Here is a 21,004-nt window from a genome sequence, read left to right on the forward strand (position 1 = left end):
TTTCTACTGTTGTGAGTTACATGCAAGTGTTAGTTAGCTGACTTAGCTCTCTCAGCTCCACAAGGTGGGTATCATTATTACACTTTGGACAGAAGAAGAGCCTAAGGCAAGGGAATTTCAGTAAGTTGCATGTGGTCACCGTTAGTAACGCTGGAGTCAGAATTTGAGCTCTGGAGTAAGTCTGCTTGAATTCAAAATGTGGCTTTCCCACTACAAATAGTGTGACTGAAGAGGTTTCTTAACTCCCCTGGGAAGTTTCCTCATCTGGAAAAGGGGTGTATAAAAATGGACATAAACCATGGAGATGCAGATGGGATGGAGAATAGGAAGAGTGCGACCTGGAGAAAGAGGGACGACTGGGCAGACCGGGTGGCGGGAGCCCGTGGAGCTGAGCATCACCTGTCATGTTTACACTCTTACCTGTGCATGTCTGAGGAACCTGGCTTTTAACCCTTAACCAAATTATAAAAATAAAGAGTAGGGTTGGTTGGGTAAATGCTAGTTTCGGATGCAAAATAGATTTGAAGGTAAAAATCTATACAAACCCTACAAGACACAGCTGTTTATCAAAGAGGAAATGGAATTAAGTGTTCACACTTTGGTGAGGAGTGAACTAAGATATTAAAATGTCCTCTCATCACTAATATAGCCCGTTTTTCTGGAAAGATGAATTCATTTTAATCCTCCAACTTCACACTTTCAAATCAGCAAAGTCACCTTCAGGAAGTGCTATCTGAGGATAATGAAGGGGGAAAAAAAAGAAGCAAATCTAAAAATTCTGACACAACTGTTTTACTGCATAAATCAAAGTGACCTTATTTTAGTGTTAGCCAGAAACAAACTAAATAAGCAAGGAGGTTCTTTATATACAGTAAACTAAGACAGAAACTCTAGTAACTTCCTATGAATGATTTTCTTTCAACATCAGCTGCTTAATAAGAAATAGAAAAAAAACCTCTCTCCCAACACTGGGAGGAAATGGTGTTTAGATACTAACACGCACCCTGTTTTGGAGCTCCTGAGTCAGGCGGGTCGGTGAGGGTCGGACTATTTATAGGGAAGGTCTTCTTAGTTCACAGCTTAAACTCTGATAATTGAAACATGACAAACAACAAACCCCATAAAGCTTTCTGAAGATAACATGGAGATAAAAGGAATGAAAGTCAGTGTTTTCAACCAACAGACAAAAGATGACAGCGAAGGCACTGAAGGACAAGGAAGTTCTTTCTACCGGATTTATGCGTCAGTACCGTTATTGACAGGAATAGATTGTTTTGAAGAAAACAAATGAAGAGACGGAGAGGATGGCGGAGTAGAAGGACGCTCACAGGTCACCCTCTCCCACAAATACACCAAGACCCACATCTACAGACCCACTCAGCCAACCAGAGCACCTGTGGAACTCCGACAGAACATCGCCCTCTTCAAAAGATAAAGACGCCAAAAATCTGGTAGGAGAAAAGGAAAAAAGAACAAAAGGCAAAGCGGCTCGGGACGGGTCCCGCGGGGAGGGAGCGGCAGGGGAGGACTGGCGCTCGCTCGCTGGGTCTCCCCTCTCCCACTGAGAGGCCAGCGGGACGGAGGGGGAGCCTCCGAGGCTCGGATCTGTACAGAGCAGCCCTTGACTAACAGAACTAAGTTAAACGGGCACAGCGCGTCCCCCCGGCACCCAGCCTGAGACGCGGGCAGGCAGCGGCGGGCAGGGCCAGGCTGCACAAGCCGGGCGGAGGACGGGGGCGGCTGCACGGAGGCAGCCCCGGGGGAACGCAAGGGGCTGCGCACCGTGGCTGTGGGTGCACAGGGCAGAACAACCTGGGCCCTCCATAAAACAGCAAGGTTGATGTGCTCTCGGGGGAAGGGTGCACACCCCCATCTCTGAAATCCCACGGAAAGTTTTTGGGGGAAGAGAGGCGGGGCTCAGGCACAGCCGCCATATGCCCCGGCGCTGAGCACCCAGGCGGGGGCGGGGGCGAAACCTGCATCCGCACGGAAGGGCTTAGCAGCCGCAAAGGCCAGACTGAGACTGGCCTGCAGCCCGGGGCAGATAGGATCCTCCATCCTGGTCCCTCAGAGAACTTGCTCCACAAAGACAAACAAGGAGCTGGGTTCTGGCTTGGAGCAGGGACAAGGCTGTCCCTCCGTCTTCCCTGAGACCACCCGCGGAGCGCCAACCAGGGCGGAGCGCCGACCAGGGCGGAGGCGCAGCCGCACAGAGAGCAGAGCTACCGGCCGCGCAGGTAGAGCGAGAGAGGCCCCCCGCCTTTCGGGCAGGAACACAGCCCCTGACCGAGGTGCTGGGAGGGGGCACCACCCGCCCTCCTACCCGGCCAGTCTGCAACATCTGACTGCGGCATCCGGAGGGGCAGCGACCCGCCCGCCCACAGCAGAGAGCTGAACCTGACCCAGTGTTAGGAGGAGGCGCGATCTGCTTGCCGACAGGTGCTGGGAGCAGCACGGAAGAGGGCGCCAACGGAGGGCCTCTGAAAACAGCAAGCTGAGCTTCCAAAACAGGACGAAGACAAAAAGACTTCACATTAAAAGCACACAGACTCCAGGAGAACACCGACAAACCCCACCCCCCCCCCCTTTTTTTTAAATCTGTTTTTACCTGTTCTATTTTCTATTACTCTCTTAATCTTTACTTCTTAATTCATTTCTATTTCTCTTGGGTTTGATGTCCTGCTATTGATTAGACACAGGTTTCAAATACATCTATTCATCTCCCCCCCCTTTTTTTGTAAAGGTTTCAAAAGGACGTCTCAACCCGATTAATACTCCGCTTCAACTCACTCTTCTATTATTCATTATACACTGTTTTTAAACCCTCTTTCTCTCTTCTTTTAAAATTCTTTCTCTCTCTTATTTTTTTTTCTCTTTTTTCCTAAGTTCTATTCCTAAATAGGCATTAGATAGATAAAATCCTTAAGGACCAAAATAAACAACTGATACTCCATAAACCACAGTGCCAGAGAGGTATGAGCAAGATGAAGAAGCAGAAACACCTTTCCCAATTAAAAGAACAAGAGAAATCCCCTGAAAGGAAGATCAACGAAATAGACATCGATAGCCTACTAGATCAAGATTTCAAAAAAGGAGTGATCGAATTGCTGAAGGAATTAAAAGAGATAGTGTTTAGAGATATAAAATATGTCAAAAATGAAACTGAAGCTATAAAGAAGAGCCAAGTAGAATGGGTAAACTCATTGACAGAGATGAGGAATGATCTAATAGCTGTGCAAAGCCGACTAGAAAATGCAGAGGAACGAATTAGTGATCTAGAAGACAGGGCAATAGAAAGCACCCATTCAGAAGAACTACAAGAGAAGCAAATAAAAAATAATGAAAATAGCATAAGGGACCTATGGGATAATATAAAGCGTCCCAATCTTCGCATAATAGGGGTCCCAGAAGGAGAAGAAAGATCAAAGGGGATTGAAAAGGTTTTTGAAGAAATCATGACTGAAAACTTCCCAAACTTAAAGAAGGAATCAGATATCCAAGTACAGGAAGCTCAAAGGGTCCCAAACAGGAAGAACCCAAATAGACCCACACCAAGACATATCATAATCAAGATGGCCAGAGTCAAGGATAAAGAAATGATTCTAAAGGCAGCAAGAGAAAAGCAAAGAATAAGTTACAAGGGAACCCCCATAAGGCTCTCAGCTGATTTCTCTACACAAACACTACAGGCCAGAAGGGAGTGGCAAGATATATTCAAAGCCCTGAATGAAAAAAAGATGCAGCCTAGGATCCTTTATCCAGCAAGGCTATCCTTGAGGATAGAAGGAGAAATAAAGAGTTTTACAGACCAAAAAAAGCTGCAGGAGTTTAGCAACACTAAACCCATGCTGAAAGAAATACTGAAAGGGCTATTCTAAATAGAAAAGCAGCAGGATGCTACAGAAATGAGAAACACACAACTGGAAAGGTGATTACTCATGAATTACAAATAAAGTAAACATGAAATTATAAAAGAAGACATACAAATCACTGAGAGTGGGAGAGGGAGGCAGGGAAATATAGAATTTTTTTTTTCTTTTTTAAATTTTTTTAACAGTAGGATGGGTTTGAGATCATGTTACTATCAGTTTAATAAAAACAGTTATAGTAATGGGTTGATAGATTTACAAAAAAGGGTAACCACAAGCCAAAAATTTACAAAGGAGTCACAAAAATTAAATAAAATCCATGATAATACAAAGGAAAATTACCAAACCACAAAAGGAAGAAGAAAGGAACAAAGAGGATATACCAATTCAACTGCAAAGATAAGTTCAAAATGGCAATAAACACACATCTATCATTAATTACTGTAAATGTTAATGGACTAAATGCTCCAGTCAAAAGACACAGAGTGGCAGACTGGATAATAAAGCAAGAACCTCCAATATGCTGCATACAAGAGACCCACTTTAGGGAGAAGGACACATATAGATTGAGAGTGAAAGGATGGAAGAGGATATTCCATGCAAATGGAAAAGCCAAAAAAGCAGGTGTTGCAGTACTGATTTCAGACAAAATAGACTTTAAAACAAAGGCCATAAAGAAAGATAAAGAAGGACATTTTATAATGATTAAAGGAGTGATACAAGATGAGGATATTACACTCGTTAATATATATGCACCCAATATAGGAGCACCGAAGTACATACAAGAATTACTAACAGAGATAAAGGGGGATATTGATGGGAATACAATCACAGTTGGAGATTTTAACACTGCATTAACATCACTAGATAGATCTTCCAGACAGAAAATAAACAAGGCAACAGAGAAATTAAATACTACAATAGAAAAACTAGATTTGGTGGATATTTTCAGAGCATTACACCCCCCAAAAATAGGATATACATTCTTTTCAAGTGCACATGGAACATTTTCCAGGATCGATCATGTACTTGGGCACAAAAGAAACCTCAACAATTTTAAGAAGATAGAAATTATCTCAAGCATCTTTACTGACCACAATGCCATGAAACTGGAAATCAACAACAGAGAAACAAAGGAGAAAAAAAGGAAAGCATGGAGATTAAACAATATGTTATTGAAAAAACAATGGATCAATGAGGAGATCAAAGCTGAAATTAAAAAATACCTTGAGACAAATGATAATGAAAGCACAACCACTCAAAACCTATGGGACACAGCAAAGGCAGTGCTAAGAGGGAAGTTTATAGCGATACAGGCCTTCCTCAAAAAAGAAGAACAATCTCAAAGAAACAATTTAACCCACCACCTGAATGAATTAGAAAAAGAAGAACAAAAAGCCCCAAAAAGCAGCAGAAGGAAGGAAATAATAAAGATCAGAGAGGAATTAAATACAATAGAGATTAACAAGACCATAGAAAAAATCACCAAACCAAAAGCTGGTTTTTTGAAAAAGTAAATAAAATCGACAAACCTCTGGCCAAACTCACAAAGAAGAAAAAAGAGAGAGCACAAATTAGCAAAATAAGAAATGAAAATGGAGAAATTACAACAAACAAAATAGAAATACAGAATATCATACGAGAATATTATGAAAAACTATATGGAACCAAACTGGATAACCTAGAGGAGATGGACAAGTTTCTGGAAACATACTGTCCACCAAGACTGAATCAAGAAGAATCTGAACACTTGAACAATCCGATCACTAGAAAGGAAATAGAAATAGCAATTAAAAACCTCCCTACAAATAAAAGTCCAGGACCGGACGGCTTCACCGGGGAATTCTACAAAATATACAAAGAAGAAGTCATGCCAGTCCTTCTCAAACTCTTCCAGACAAATGAAAAGGAGGGAATACTCCCAAACTCATTCTATGAAGCCACCATCACCCTGATACCAAAACCAGGCAAAGACACTACAAAAAAAGAGAATTATAGGCCAATATCACTGATGAACATAGATGCCAAAATCCTCACCAAAATTTTAGCAAATAGAATCCAACAACACATAAAAAAGATTATACATCATGACCAAGTGGGGTTCATCCCAGGGACACAAGGCTTGTTCAACATACGCAAATCAATCACTGTAATACATCACATCAACAAGAGAAAGGACAAAAACCACATGATCATCTCAATCGATGCAGAAAAAGCATTTGATAAAATTCAACACCCATTTATGATAAAAACTCTCGCCAAAGTGGGTATAGAGGGAACATATCTCAACATAATAAAAGCTATATATGACAAACCTACAGCCAGCATAGTACTCAACGGTGAAAAACTCAAAAGCTTCCCACTAAAATCTGGGACAAGACAAGGATGCCCACTATCACCACTCCTATTCAACATAGTCCTGGAAGTCCTAGCCACAGCAGTCAGGTAAGAGAAAGAAATAAAAGGGATCCAAATTGGAAAAGAGGAGGTAAAAGTGTCATTATATGCTGATGACATGTTACTATATATAGAAAACCCTAAAAGGTCCACACAAAAGCTACTAGAGCTGATTGAAGAATTCAGCAAGGTAGCAGGTTACAAAATTAACGTTCAAAAATCAGTTGCATTTCTTTACACTAACAATAAATCAACAGAAGAAGAAAGTAAAGAAACAATCCCCTTTAAAATAGCACCCAAAGTAATAAAATATCTGGGAATAAATATAACCAAGGAGGTAAAAGAATTATACACAGAAAACTATAAACCATTGATGAAGGAAATTAAAGAAGACTTTAAAAAATGGAAAGATATTCCATGCTCTTGGACTGGAAGAATCAATATTGTTAAAATGGTCACACTGCCCAAGGCAATCTACAGATTTAATGCAATCCCTATCCAATTACCCAGGACATATTTCACAGAACTAGAACAAATCATAAAATTCATATGGAACCATCAAAGACCTAGAATTGCCAAAGCATTACTGAAGAGAAAGAAAGAGGCTGGAGGAATAACTCTCCCAGACTTCAGACAATACTACAGAGCTACAGTCATCAAGACAGCATGGTATTGGTACCAAAACAGACATACAGACCAATGGAACAGAATAGAGAGCCCAGAAATGAACCCGCAAACTTTTGGTCAACTCATCTTCGACAAAGGAGGCAAGAGTATACAATGGAATAAAGACAGTCTCTTCAGCAAATGGTGTTGGGAAAACTGGACAGCAGCATGTAAAACAATGAAGCTAGAACACTCCCTTACACCATATACAAAAGTCAACTCAAAATGGATTAAAGACTTAAACATAAGACAAGATACAATAAACCTCCTAGAGGAAAACATAGGCAAAACATTATCTGACATACATCTCAAAAATTTTCTCCTAGAAGAAATAAAAGCAAGAATAAACAAATGGGACCTAATGAAACTTACAAGCTTCTGCACAGCAAAGGAAACCAGAAGTAAAACAAGAAGAAAACCTACGGAATGGGAGAAAATTTTTGCAAGTGAAACCGACAAAGGCTTGATCTCCAGAATATATAAGCAGCTCATACGACTCAATAAGAAAAAAGTAAACAACCCTATCCAAAAATGGGCAGAAGACCTAAACAAGCAATTCTCCAAGGAAGACATACAAATGATCAAAAAGCACATGAAAAAATGCTCAATATCACTAATTATCAGAGAAATGCACATCAAAACTACAATGAGGTATCACCTCACACCAGTCAGAATGGCCGTCATTCAAAAATCCACAAATGACAAATGCTGGAGAGGCTGTGGAGAAAGGGGAACCCTCCTACACTGCTGGTGGGAATGCAGTTTGGTGCAGCCACTATGGAAAACAGTGTGGAGATTCCTCAAAAGACTAGGAATAGACTTACCATATGACCCAGGAATCCCACTCCTGGGCTTGTATCCAGAAGGAAATCTACTTCAGGATGACACCTGCACCCCAATGTTCATAGCAGCACTATTTACAATAGCCAAAACATGGAAACAGCCTAGATGTCCATCAACAGGTGACTGGATAAAGAAGATGAGGTATATTTATACAATGGAATACTACTCAGCCATAAAAACCGACAACATAATGCCATTTGCAGCAACATGGATGCTCCTGGAGAATGTCATTCTAAGTGAAGTAAGCCAGAAAGAGAAAGAAAAATACCATATGAGATCGCTCATATGTGGAATCTAAAAAACAAAAACAAAAACAAACAAACAAACAAAAACAAAGCGTAAATAAAGGACAGAAATAGACTCACAGACAGAGAATACAGACTTGTGGTTACCAGGGGGGTGGAGGGTGGGAAGGGATAGACTGGGATTTCAAAACTGTAGAACAGACTACACTGTATAGCACAGGGAAATATACACAAAATGTTATGATAACACAGAGAAAAAAATGTGACAATGAGTGTGTATATGTCCATGAATAACTGAAAAATTGTGAACACTGGAATTTGACACAACATTGTAAAATGATTATAAATCAATAAAAAATGTTAAAAAATAAATAAATAAAAGAAAATAAATGAAATCCATCTTTCACTTACAACCAATACTTATAAAGCTTGAAATCCTCATCGAGAGATATGCAAAGGAAACAAAAGCAAAAATAAACAAATGAGACCTACTTAAACCTAAAAGCTTTTGCACAGCAAAGGAAACCATCAACAAAATGAAAAGACAACCCACTGAATGGGAGAAACTGTCTGCAAATGATGTGACCAGTATGGGGTTAATATCCAAATATATAGTCAGCGCGTCTACCTCAACATCAAAAAAACAAACAAACAAACAAACAAACAAAAAAAACAATTGAAAGTGAAAAGAAGACCAGAACAGAAAATTTTCCAAGGAAGATATACAGATGGCCAACAGGGACACGGAAAACTGCTCAACATTGCTAATCGTCAGGGAAATGCAAATCAGAGCCACAGTGAGACATTACCTCACACCTGTCAGAACGGCCATCATAAAAAAAGACAACAACAAATGCTGGCAAGGATGCGGAGAAAGGGAACTCTCGAACACTGTTTGTAGGAATGTTAGTGGTGCAGCCACCATGAAAAACAGTATGAAGTTTCCTTAAAAAAGCTAAAACTAGAACTACCATATGACCCAGAAATTCCACTTCAGTATATATCTGAAGAAAGCAAAAACACTAATTCAAAGAGATAAATACACCCCAATGTTCACAGCAGCATTATTTACAACAGCCAAGATATGGAAGCAACCTAAGTGTCCATAAACAGATGAATGAAGAGGATGTGTTTTATATATATATATATATATATATATATATATATATATATATATATATATACATATACATATATACACATACACACACACACACAATAAAATGTTACTCAGCCATAAAGAATGAAATCTTGCTATTTGCAGCAACATGGATGGATTTGGAGGGTATTCTACTTAGCGACTTAAGTCAGAGAAAGACAAATACTGTATATCACTTACATGTGGAATCTAAAGAATACAACAAACTAGTGAATATATAACAAGAAAGAAGCAGACTCACAGATACAGAGAACCAATCAGTGGTTACTAGTGGGCAGAGGGAGAGGGCCAAGATAGGGGTAAGGGATTAAGAGGTACAAACTGTTAAGTATAAAGTAAGTAAGTGGGGGCGGGGTATAGCTCAGTGGTAGCGTGCGTGCTTAGCATGCCAAGGTCCTGGGTCCAATCCTCAGTACCTCCATTAAAAAATACAGTATTCTTAAAAATAAAATTAAATAAAATAAATAAGCTATAAGGGTATGTTGTACAGCACAGGGAATATACCCAGTATGTTGTAATAACTATAAGTGGAGTATACCCTTTAAAATTGGTGACTCAACAATGTTATATACCAGAAACTTATACAGTATCATACATCAACTATACCTCAATTAAAAAAAAGACACAGGCACAGAGAAGACATGAGAATGCTTCATGTAAAACAAAGAGCTTTGAACTAGGAGCCAAGAGATGTGGATTCCAGATCTGCTTCTGCTAAATGCCCAGCCTGGGAAAGGTTTATTCAGGGCTCTGTGCACCAGTGACCCTTCTGGGGGCCAGACTGCTGGATGGATACATCGTTTCGAAGGAGAAACACTTCTGTCTCTGTCTACTCTCTGCCTTCTACTTCTAATACTCCAGCTAGACAGACTGTTTAATTGTGTAGTGTTATCTCAGAGGTTGATGGGATTTAGCAAGTTTCTCTCACTCGAATTTTCATAAAAATGTCTGAAAGGAGGAAGAATCTGTTTCACAGAAGTAAATATATTCTAAAGTCTCAACGTTGTCCATTTTCTATCATTTCAGCATGACCTCCGGAAACTCATTTAACGTTAGTCTTAATTGTGAAAGGCAGATCAATGGCCCGAATTAAAAAACATTAAAAGATGATTTCAAAATAGTCCAGCCACTTGCATTACCATGTCAGATGTCTTCTCTTCCAGGGCCCAGGGGGTTTTATGGGCTTTTTTTTTTTTTTACATTTTATTTAAAGTATCAAATCATAGCTAATTTGTTCTCCAAGCTTCACCAACATCATAAACTCCTAACTGAACAAATACAGTAGTATTCTGAAAACCTCAAAGACCATTTGTGTTTTCAAATTTGTTACCCTTTTTTTGTCCTGTAAAGGTAAGCAGAACTTTTCAATGAGTGCATCTCATGAAGGGGCCCTGTGGACGCTCAGAAAACATTCCCTGAGTAAGTAGATGTGTCACCATCCCTAATACACACTGGACAAATTCGAGTATTAAAACTTTCAAAAATAATAAATACATACATAAACCTAATTACCTCCCTCCTCAAAAAAAACCCTCTCAGCTATTGCTAATAAACTTTGCTTCCTGCTCTCAACATTTTCCTTCTTTTTCCATCCATCTCACTTTTTGAAGGTCAAATCTTTATCTTGATAGTAAAATAACTTAAACCTTTTCCATTTCAGAATCGTCCAAATTTACCAATGGAAATTTCCCTCTTGGTTACTTTGAGGGGGCAGCCAGTTGACATTCAGTTCCTTTCTCTGCATCACTACACTAAAAACAACAACAACAAAAACCCCCAAACACCCCCCCCCAACAAAAAACACCCAGTGGCGGCAGTTTCCCCAGATGCGCTTCCCTGTCCCAGCACCGTGTGGAGCTGGGAACTCGCAGCAAGAAGGCTTCCGACACTGTAATATGACTGCTGGTTCCAGACGTCTGAGCTGTGCCCAAGTCAGCCTTTCTTCACTGCGTGGAAGGAAACAAGGAAACAAAGAAAAATACTTTCTTCTTCTTTTCTTAAACATAACAACCTAAAAATCATTCAGCCAAGTGGAATAGAAAATGACCTGAATCTCAAATAACTAGAGGAATTGTTGGCAGCTCCGCTCTGCACACACCCACACTTCCTCACAGCTGTGCTTAGCTGGGAAAATGGGACTGGGGTGCCAGTTACCTTGATTATTTCAGGTACAGGTACCTGCTCCCCAAATACAGACAGTAAGTGACGAGTGACAAGGATCCCACTGGACACAGTGAACGGCAGTTGGCTCTGCCCAGGGTCGCTGGTCTGAGAAATGGCAGCGAGCCCGGAATGCTCTTCAGTGATCCAGACGTGAGTATTCACGAGTCAGCAAGTCAAGCACTGTTTCTGTCATCACAAGCAACTTTGTTCAGCTGTATTTAAAAGCAGCGTGGCAGAGGGGAGGGGACAGCTCAGTGGCAGAGCGCGTGCTTAGCATGCATCAGGTCCTGGGTTCAATCCCCAGTACTTCTATTAAATAAGTAAGTAAATAAACCTAATTACCACCCCCCCAAAAAAACCCCAAGAAAACAAAAGCCAAAAAATAAATATTAAAAAATGCAACATGAATTTGTAATACCTTACAAGAGACATGCTGATTTTCTAAAAAGATTGTAAAGAGTTAAAAAAACAAAACAAAACAAAACCCCAAACCCCAGAATCTCTTGTCTGTAACTGAAGAAGGGAGCTTCTTGTTAGATCTGAACTCCCTGGAATGCTGGGGCTTCTCCCAGTTGGCCCTCAATACCTCACCTTACCTCATCTCTCCTCTCCCCCCCCCACCCCCCAACCCCGCTGTGTGTCTGTGAGACTCCTGTTCTCTGAAGACCCCCTCCTCGCCAGCACACTCCAGCCCTTTGCTCCCTCCTTTCCTGCAGCATTTCCTTCAGAAACGAGCATCCACCTCAGTGCAGTGAAGCCTAGTGAACACTCATGAGCTATGGTTCGATACTTTAAAAAAGATGTTAAAAAAGAAAAAAAAAAAAACAGCCTGGGGCCCTGGGGGAGAAGTTAGGCATGAGAACATAAGTGGCTGAACCACCCTGAAAACATCTATTAATGGTTTCTAATTTGGGCAACTGATTTGCCTTTCACAATTAAGACCAACATCAAAATGAGCTTCTGGAGGTCATGCTGAAGAACAGGAAACGGCAAGTTAACCACCGGCCGAGGCGCAGGGAGAGCCAGCTGAGCGTCGCTCTGCAGTCCTCAGCTCGGTGTCACTTCCCCCACCTGTGCTGGTTTTCTTGCCTCCTTAGAACGAGATCAGATATTTTATTTTCCAGAAATTATGCATAATGGGAAGAGCTCACTGTAGCTGGCACATCCGACTGGATCTGGTGTCAACTTGCTAGAGCTCAGAGTTAGCCAAGGCACAGGAGGGGCCCCATCGGCCTCCTTCCACACCTTGTGACTGCTGACACTGTATTTTCATGTATAGGTTCGACTCAAAATGGCGAATGAGCACGACGAAGGAGAGAAAAGCAAAAGAAAAACCCCTAATCCGAAAAGAGCTCGCTTTGGAAAGTGACGGTGTGCCCGGAGGCACCACCGCAGGCCCCGTGCCTCAACATGCTGCTCTGCCCTCTCCGCTTCTGTTCAACTGTCCTCCCATTTCTTCTCTCCCACACCCCATTTTCTTTCTTTCATCATCGTGTTTACTACCACTTGTGATGACACAGTGAGTGCCTGTTTGCTTGATATCTGCTTCCTTCACGGGACTGCAGGAGGCCCCACGGGCAGGAAGCCATTCCGCTCAGGGCAGGTCTCCAGGACACTGGCTGAGCTCATTTGCAATGAGCCACCTTCAGGCTGTGCTATCTGAAGGATCATGGTTAAAGAATTCGACTCTGTCTTTTGAGTATTTTATTTTCTAAATGCATAATTAATGCAAAAATGTTAAGGAAATGGATTAAACAAATAGGTTAAATATCCAATTTTTTGTGTGTGACGTTAATTTCCAAGGTATTCAACTAAACAGGAAAGAGCCATGTTTGAAATCAACACTCCCATTGGTGTGTTTAACCTCCTTAATCTTAAAAAAAACGATGCCAGGAGAAGTAAGCTGTCTTAGAAGTTTAAAGGTCCCAAAGCCCCACGTAAATGCAGACTGCCTGTCAGATCGTCGCTGCAGGTCACTTAGGCGTCCTGTGCAGGACAGTGTTTGGTCCTCAGGAGCTCTGAGCCACAGAAGTGACAGGTTCACCTAACAGGAATTCAGACAGGCCACGTCAACAGGCAGAATGTGGAAGAGGCCTTGAGCCAGCGATCTGACTGCTGTGAAAAACGTCATGGGCTTTTCAACAACAGGATCTTCCAATATATCGAAAACAACAGATCCTCCCCAGGAGCCTTTTTAGTTCTCAAAGTGTAAGGTAAGCTGGACCTTTTTTTTTGGCAAGTGAGTTATTTAAAGCTTAAGAGATTTGACAGAGTTACAACAGGGTCTGTTTCATATCCTCCCATATAGGCTTCAAGAAAGGCTACCCTGAGTGACTAGTAAATTAGCTCTGAAATATTGAAAGATTAAAGCACCTACAATAAAAAGCTGGGCCAAGCAGGACCAGTGTCAGATCGTTGATCTGACTCATAAGACGCTGCAGGACACATTTTCAAAGGGACATCCACTTATATTTAAAAGAAGTCACTGAAGAGCTGGCCTACTTTAAGACAAGGGGCCGTAAAGGACACTCAGGGTCTTGGGGAGGGACAGAGTTCCCCGTGACCACTCCCACGGAATCCGGGCTGACAGCCTCCAGCGTGAAGTGAAGCCCTCACTAGGTGTTTCACACACCGGATTGGATGAAATCCTCAAAGTCTCCATTTTTCAAATGAAAAAATGGTGAACAAAGAGGTTCTATAAATGCATCTGGCATCAGGAGTGCCATAATTTTCCAAACACCAAGAGTCTTTCTCACTTTGCAGTAGCTTTATCTAACCTGGAAACCTAATATTCAACAGTGTTTCTTGGGTGGGAAAAAGAAGGGTCTGAGGGAGGAAGGTGAAGCTCTGGGTGAATGTAAAATAGGTTCGTGTTTCCTTAAAACCTGAGGACTCTCAGGTAACAGTTTGCCAAGCCCAGGTTTGTAAGCCTTGTGGTTCAGTTCCTGTGTGGACTAGTTAGCCATTCTCTATTTTATGGCCACATTTTCAGTTTTTATTTTTATTTTTCCAGATCCAGGACTGGTAACTGGTTTAGAGGAAAAGAAATCCCGTGTACATAGCAGAGTCACAGGGGCAGAGGGAGCTCTGTCCTGAGCAGGGGAGCGAAAACAAGCAGACAGGAAGCTGGGCTTCTGACGACCACGCACCGGGGCCCTTGGCTGCATCGCCCACCCATTCCCACGTGAACGGGAGGTTGGCTGAGTGTGTCTGTCCACCTTCAACGTGCAAGAGTCACTAGCTTGTTAACAGCGATTCCTGAGGCTTAACACCAGAGTCTCTGATTCAGTAAATCTAGAGGAAAGCCAGGAATCTCCACTTTACGCAGCCTCCCCCCAGTGAGCCTTACACGTAACCCCTGAGGAAACAGTGGCCCGAACCAACCACCAGCCAGCACGTGCACCTCTCACAACACACTCCTGTCATAGTTCATTTCAGGATAGTAAACTGCGTGTTCATCAAATTCTTCTCGGTTAAGGATGTTCAGAAACAAGGCAACAACAAAACTGGTATCATAAACCGCCCAGGAGTCATTGCTTCTCCCCTCGCTAGGCAATTTCCAAGTTTAAGGACAATTTCAAGTTCAAGTTTGTCTATTAAAAACGCTTTATGACATTTAGTCAAAGACCCACATTCCTATTTACCAAGAATGTGGAGTGAGGGAACAATAGATCCAAAGTTGTTCTTTATGCCTAAAATTAGACACAGTCTAGTGCTCTCCTCTGTACTGTTTGCTTTTCAGGAACCAGGATTTAACTTCAAGTCCTATTTCACAGTGCTGCACCATCACTCTTCATGAAATTTCTCATTTTTGGTAACTGGAGTTATCCGAAGTAAAATGTCAATGAGGGAAATGAACAGGACTTTTCTGGGGGGCTGTCTGCCTCTGTGGAAGGGGAGGAGCCTAATTTCAGTCAGCACAGGCAGCAAACCAGACGGGGTCACGTGGACCACCTCTTCCCTTTCTGCTTTTTGTAAATTTTCACTTCCTTGACTCTACGAAACCCCAGCTTGCCCCTTCCAACACTGTCTCATCATCCCTTTAAAATGACCAGTCACCTGGGTACAAACTGAAGTTGAGTTTAGTTACATGGGGCTCTTGTCCCTACAGCAGTGACCTACTGAATAAAACCTGTCCTTACCACTTTACCTAGCAGCTGGCTTTGTGCATCTTGGACACCAGGCATCGCACCCGATCTTTTACGCAGGAGACCCCTGCGGAGGGTCCTCATTTTCGCAGAAGGGGGAAATGAGGCTGGAAAGACAGCTGGTGTCAGGACAAGATTCCAACTAAGATCTGTCTTCCTCCAGAGCATGTATTTTGGGGCTGGCTTCCCTGTAGGGGCAACTTGCAGGGTCACATAGGACCCAGTGCCTAGAAGGGCCCCAAGTTTGGTCTAATGCTCTGCTGTAGCTGCCTCGAAATTCTTAATAATTTTTGAACACAGGGATCCAGATTTTATTGTGCACAGGGCCCTGCAAATTATGTAGCTCCATTTCTATGACCCGCTTCAGGCTGGGATTCCCCCAAACGTTTCAAACCTGGAGTTAAAAGTTCTGATCAAGTTCTACTAAGAAGGAATACATCCGATCCCCACCATAAATGGGGCGGGGGGCAGAGGGCAGAGGGCGGAGTGTGGAGTTGCTCAGGGTAAGAAGGCCTGCAATATTCCACTTAGGTATCTGTAAGGATTTATCACTAATAGGGATTTGATCTCTCTATAAATTCTGCTGTTTAGGTATCTGGCCAAATGCCTTAGTTCTAATTTTTATTTTGTTTCACAATACTGTCTTTTAAAAAAAACTCACTTTCCAATTCTTACATCTTTTCTTTTTCTTAGTGCACCAAACTAGGATCTTCAACTTCTAATTTAAATCAAAGTGGTGATGGACATCCTTCTCTCTTTCTTTTTTTTTTTTTTGGAGGTACTGGGGGTTGAACCCAGGACTTCATGCATGCTAAGCCTGCACTCTACTGCTGAGCCATTACACAGCCCACCCCCGCTCAGGAAACACTGTCTTAATTTCTTCTGGTTACATTAGGGACAAAGCATTCCTGCTGGGGGCTTGTAGTCTTCCTCTTTCTGTAAAAACACTATCAGTTTTTGATAATAAAAGTAATGCATATATCTTGTAGGAAATACAAAGAAAACAAAAATTATCCATAATTAGCTAAGTGGGGGAAATACCGTTACACATCTTTTCTTATGCATTCATATATGTCTAGACACGCATTTTTGTTTTTACTGATGTTCATCTATTGATCGACTGACTGATGGCTCAATCTACTATCTGTCCATCTGGAATCACTGAATTTATGATTTGAATTTGAATCCCGTGGTTTTCGTTTTTCATTTATTCTAAGGATTTCCCTATGGGAAAAAGGATTCTTTATAAGAACCTGTTTAACCATCTCTCCATCATTAAAAATTAGATTTGTCCTCTTCTTTTTTTTAAAACTTGCTTTTTATAACTGACTCTAAATGCAAGGAGCGGGCATCAGTTACATTCAGGACAGTTAACGGGGAACACGCTGCACACTCCAAACTGCAGGTTACAAGTCTGTGAAAAAGGAGGCTTTTCTGTACTTACAGGACATCAGTTTAGAGCAATCATTCTACACTGTTCTATATATACCAGAAGAAAATTACTGAGGCAGGCCAGGCCGTCTTGGTGCAACTGAATGGTAGAATTAAGTGGGTAAACGAAAAGGAGAGGGAAAGTACTATTTGCAGACTCTTTCCAAATGTCAGCCGCTTCAAATCAAGAAGCTAATTATTTACTGCACAGACAAGTCACCAAGGCAGAAAAACAAATGTGGGCAGTCTTGGGGTTTGACGCGCTCCCGAGCAGTGATTATACGCACCAGTATTCGGCTCACTTGTTAATTAGAGACTTCATCTTCATTGAAGAATCTGCTTCCTTTGTTTAATTCAGCAAAACCAGCTTAAAAAAGAAGTCTGCTACTTAGGAAACCTTTATCTTCTCTTTATCACAGGAAAACCTCCTTCACAGCTAGAACATGACCGTCAGTTAACATCTAGTCCAGAGCTAGAGTTGTCAGGCAGGGTTCTTACACATCCATTTAACAACATACGGCAGTAGTCTGAGAGCAAAACTTTGTCAGTTATTGTTTTACCAAATTGACATGGTTGTGTTACTTTGATGCAGCTTTGAAATCACAAGGCTTTGTACTAGGAACTCACCCTGTCTGATCTCAGTCCCCGTCCCTAAAAAAAACGAGATGTATTTTTCCACTTTAAACACCAAGGGATTTCCTTACTAACTCTGAATCTAATTACCTGGTCCAGTCAAACAATCTGAAATTAAGTTCTGCAAATCTCTCTGATCTGGCTCCTCCTTCCTTCCATGTTTCAAAGGTCTTTTTATTTTCGTTCTCTTTTGAATTCTCAATTATCTCTATTTTGCTCACTGTGGGAACTTCTCTTCAAAGTGATTATTGACTTTGCCATCACCTTGGTTTGACTGAATAATTTGAAACTTAGGCTGGGCAGAAATGGGAAGAGAAGGTCATGTGGGCCAAATAATTAGTTTTCACTTATTTGAAAGGTGGCGATTACAGAACACTCAGCTCTGCTTCTCACTGGTGGGGACTGTCTAAGCTATGGGCAGTTTAGACTGGGAGCCAGTGCAGGAGTAGCACGCGATGCTACAAGGGTGGGCTGGGCAAGGACCTGGGGAAGCTGCTCGATTACACTTCAGAAAAAGAAGGCTGAGAAGGCATTCCAACGGGCACTGGGATCTGAAGGAAGTGTCTGCCATTCACTACATCTCGTTTGGATTTAATCATTTCATGTCTTAGTCTCATCAAAGCAAAGACCAAACAAGTATGAATCCAGTTGCCCGCTAAGTACGCGGTGCGGGACAAAAGGGACCTCCTTCCTAATTAGCTTAGTTGCCTAAGTTAACCAATGACTTAGTCATTCACTACTAATTAACTCAGTTAACCAATCACTTAATCATTCAGTTAATAATGCTATAAATGTTCCTGGAAGTACAGCTTTAAATGCACCCCACAAGCTTTGGTATGTATTGCTTTTCATTTGCTTACCATTCAAAATGTTTTAAAATTTCCCTGTAACATTTCCTTTGACCTACGGGTTATTTAGCTGCGGGTGTTTTCTATTCCAGCTCTGAGATACAACAGACATGTAACACTGCGGAAGTTTAAGGTGTACCCGGCGATGACTCCGTATACGCATAGACTGCAAGTGATTACCACTGTAAGCACTGTGAGTCAACACATTCACGACCTCACCAAGTTACTTTTTTGTGTGCTGAGAACTTTAAAGATGTACTCTCTCAGCAACTTTCAAATATACAATACAGTGTTGTTAACTGCAGTCACCATGCACATGACATCCCCGGAACCCATTCAGCTTTCAACTGCAGGTTTGTACCTTTTGACCACCCTTCACCCATCCTTGCCCCGATCTCTGCCACAAATCCACTCTCTTCTATCAGGTCTGATTTTTAGAGGATTCACATATAAGTGAGGCCATATAGTACCTGTCATCTCCTGTCTGACTTGTTTCACTTAGCATAACACCCTCAAGGTTCATCCATGGTGTTGAAAATAGCAATATTTCTTGCTTTTTCAGCTGAATAATATTCCTGTATATTCACACACACACACAGACACACACACACATATATATATATTCACACAAATTCACATATACTTTATATACATGTATATATTCATATATTAACATTCTAATTCTGAAGTCTACTTATGTGGGTGTTTACATGTGTGTGTCTGTGTGTGTATAACCATTCCAGGTTTTCTGATTAGTCTTCAATGAGGATTTATTTCCATGGTATATATTTTCCATTCATTTACATTTTACCTGCTTCTTTACATTTCAAGTGGGTTTTCATGAGCAAAATAAAACCACCTATGGAATGGGAGAAAATATTTTCAAATGATGTGGCTGACAAAGGCTTAACTTCCAGAATATATAAGCAGTTTATACAACTTGATAACAAAAAATCAAACAGCCCAATCCAAAAATGGGCAGAAAACATAAACAAGCAATTCTCCAATGAAGAGACAAATGGCCAATAGGCACATGAAAAAATGCTCAATATCACTAATTATCAGAGAAATGCAAATCAAAACTACAATGAGGTATCACCTCACACCAGTCAGAATGGACATCATTCAAAAGTCCATAAATGATAAATGCCGGAGAGGGCGTGGAGAAAAGGGAGCCCTCTCACACTGCTGGGGGGAATGCAGTTTGGTGCAGCTGTTACGGAAAACAGTATGGAGATGCCTCAAAAGACCAAAAATAGACTGACCATATGATCCAGCAATCCCACTCCTGGGTATATATCTGGAGGGAACTCTAATTTGTAAAAAATACATGCACCCCAATATTCACAGCAGCACTATATACAATAGCCAACACATGGAAGCAACCTAAATGTCCATCAACAAATGACTGGATAAAGAAGATGTGGTATATTTATACAATGGAATACTACTCAGCTGTAAAAAAGAATAACATAATGCCATTTGCAGCAACATAGATGGACCTAGAGATTATCATTCTAAGTGAAGTAAGTAAGAAAGAGAAAGAAAAATACCATATGATACCATTCATACGTTGAATCTAAAAAAAAAAAGGAAAAAAAAAGGACACTATGAACTCATCTACAAAACAGAAACAGACTGGCACACAGAGTCAACAATCTTATGGTTACCAGGGAAAAGGGGTGGGAAGGGATAAATTTGGGAGTTTGAGATTTACAAATGCTAGCCATTATATATAAAAATATATTTTAAAAAAGTTTCTGCTTTATAGCACAGAGAGCTATGTTCAATATCTTGTAATAATTTTTAATGAAAAAGAATATGAAAATGAATATATGTATGTATATGCATGACTAGGACTTCGTGCTGTACACCAGGAATTGACACATTGTAACTGATTATACTTCAATAAAAAAAATAAAGTGGGTTTTGTGTAGACTTCGTAGAGTTAGACTTTGCTTTTTTAAGTTGACAGTATCTATCCTTATTTGATATACTGAGGCCACTTATATTTGTGTAATTACAGTTATTTTTAGAATAAAATCTACTATTTTGCTAGTTATTTTTTCTGTTTTTGTTTTTTCCTTCCCTTTCCTTCTTTTTCTGCCAATTTTTCAATTAATTTTCATGGTTCTTACTTTTCCCAACTATTGACTTGTTATTTATATCTCATAGAAATTTATTTTAGTTGTTTCCCATAGAGCTTATAATATAATTTTAAATTTTGTTGTAATTTAATTTTAAATATTTTTATTCTGCTTTATACACAGTATAAAAGATTTATAGCAACATACGTCCAATTTCTCCCTCTGGCCATTTGTGCTGCTGTCACATATCTCACCCTTGTGGTATAAATCCTGTAACACTGCTACTATGTTTCCTTTAGACAGCAAACTGTCTCAAAGAGTGATTACACAGAAGAAAATGTGCCAATTACATTCACCTCCATTATACAGCATTATACAAATATGCTTCATCAATTTTAGCATTGCTTTTTGAGGATCCAAGTTTCTCTATTATCAGATTCCTTCTGCCTGACAAACCACCTTTAACAGTGCTGGGAGTACAGGTCTGCTGGCAACAAACGTTTGTCTGAAAAAGG

At 40.8% G+C, this 21,004-nt stretch overlaps 1 protein-coding gene across 1 annotated transcript in view; it reads right to left on the reverse strand.

The window, feature by feature from the left end:
* The window catches only part of DLGAP1 (DLG associated protein 1), a 342,691-nt gene extending 331,127 nt beyond the window's left edge, over window positions 1-11,564 (reverse strand). The window contains exon 1 of the mRNA XM_064481562.1: window positions 11,334-11,564. The gene's annotated coding sequence lies outside the window, so the exon portion shown is untranslated. The remainder of the gene's footprint in view (window positions 1-11,333) is intronic.
* Between the last annotated feature and the right edge of the window lie 9,440 nt (window positions 11,565-21,004).

This window comes from Camelus dromedarius, chromosome 32, assembly GCF_036321535.1.
Source record: "Camelus dromedarius isolate mCamDro1 chromosome 32, mCamDro1.pat, whole genome shotgun sequence".
Taxonomy (NCBI): domain Eukaryota; kingdom Metazoa; phylum Chordata; class Mammalia; order Artiodactyla; family Camelidae; genus Camelus; species Camelus dromedarius.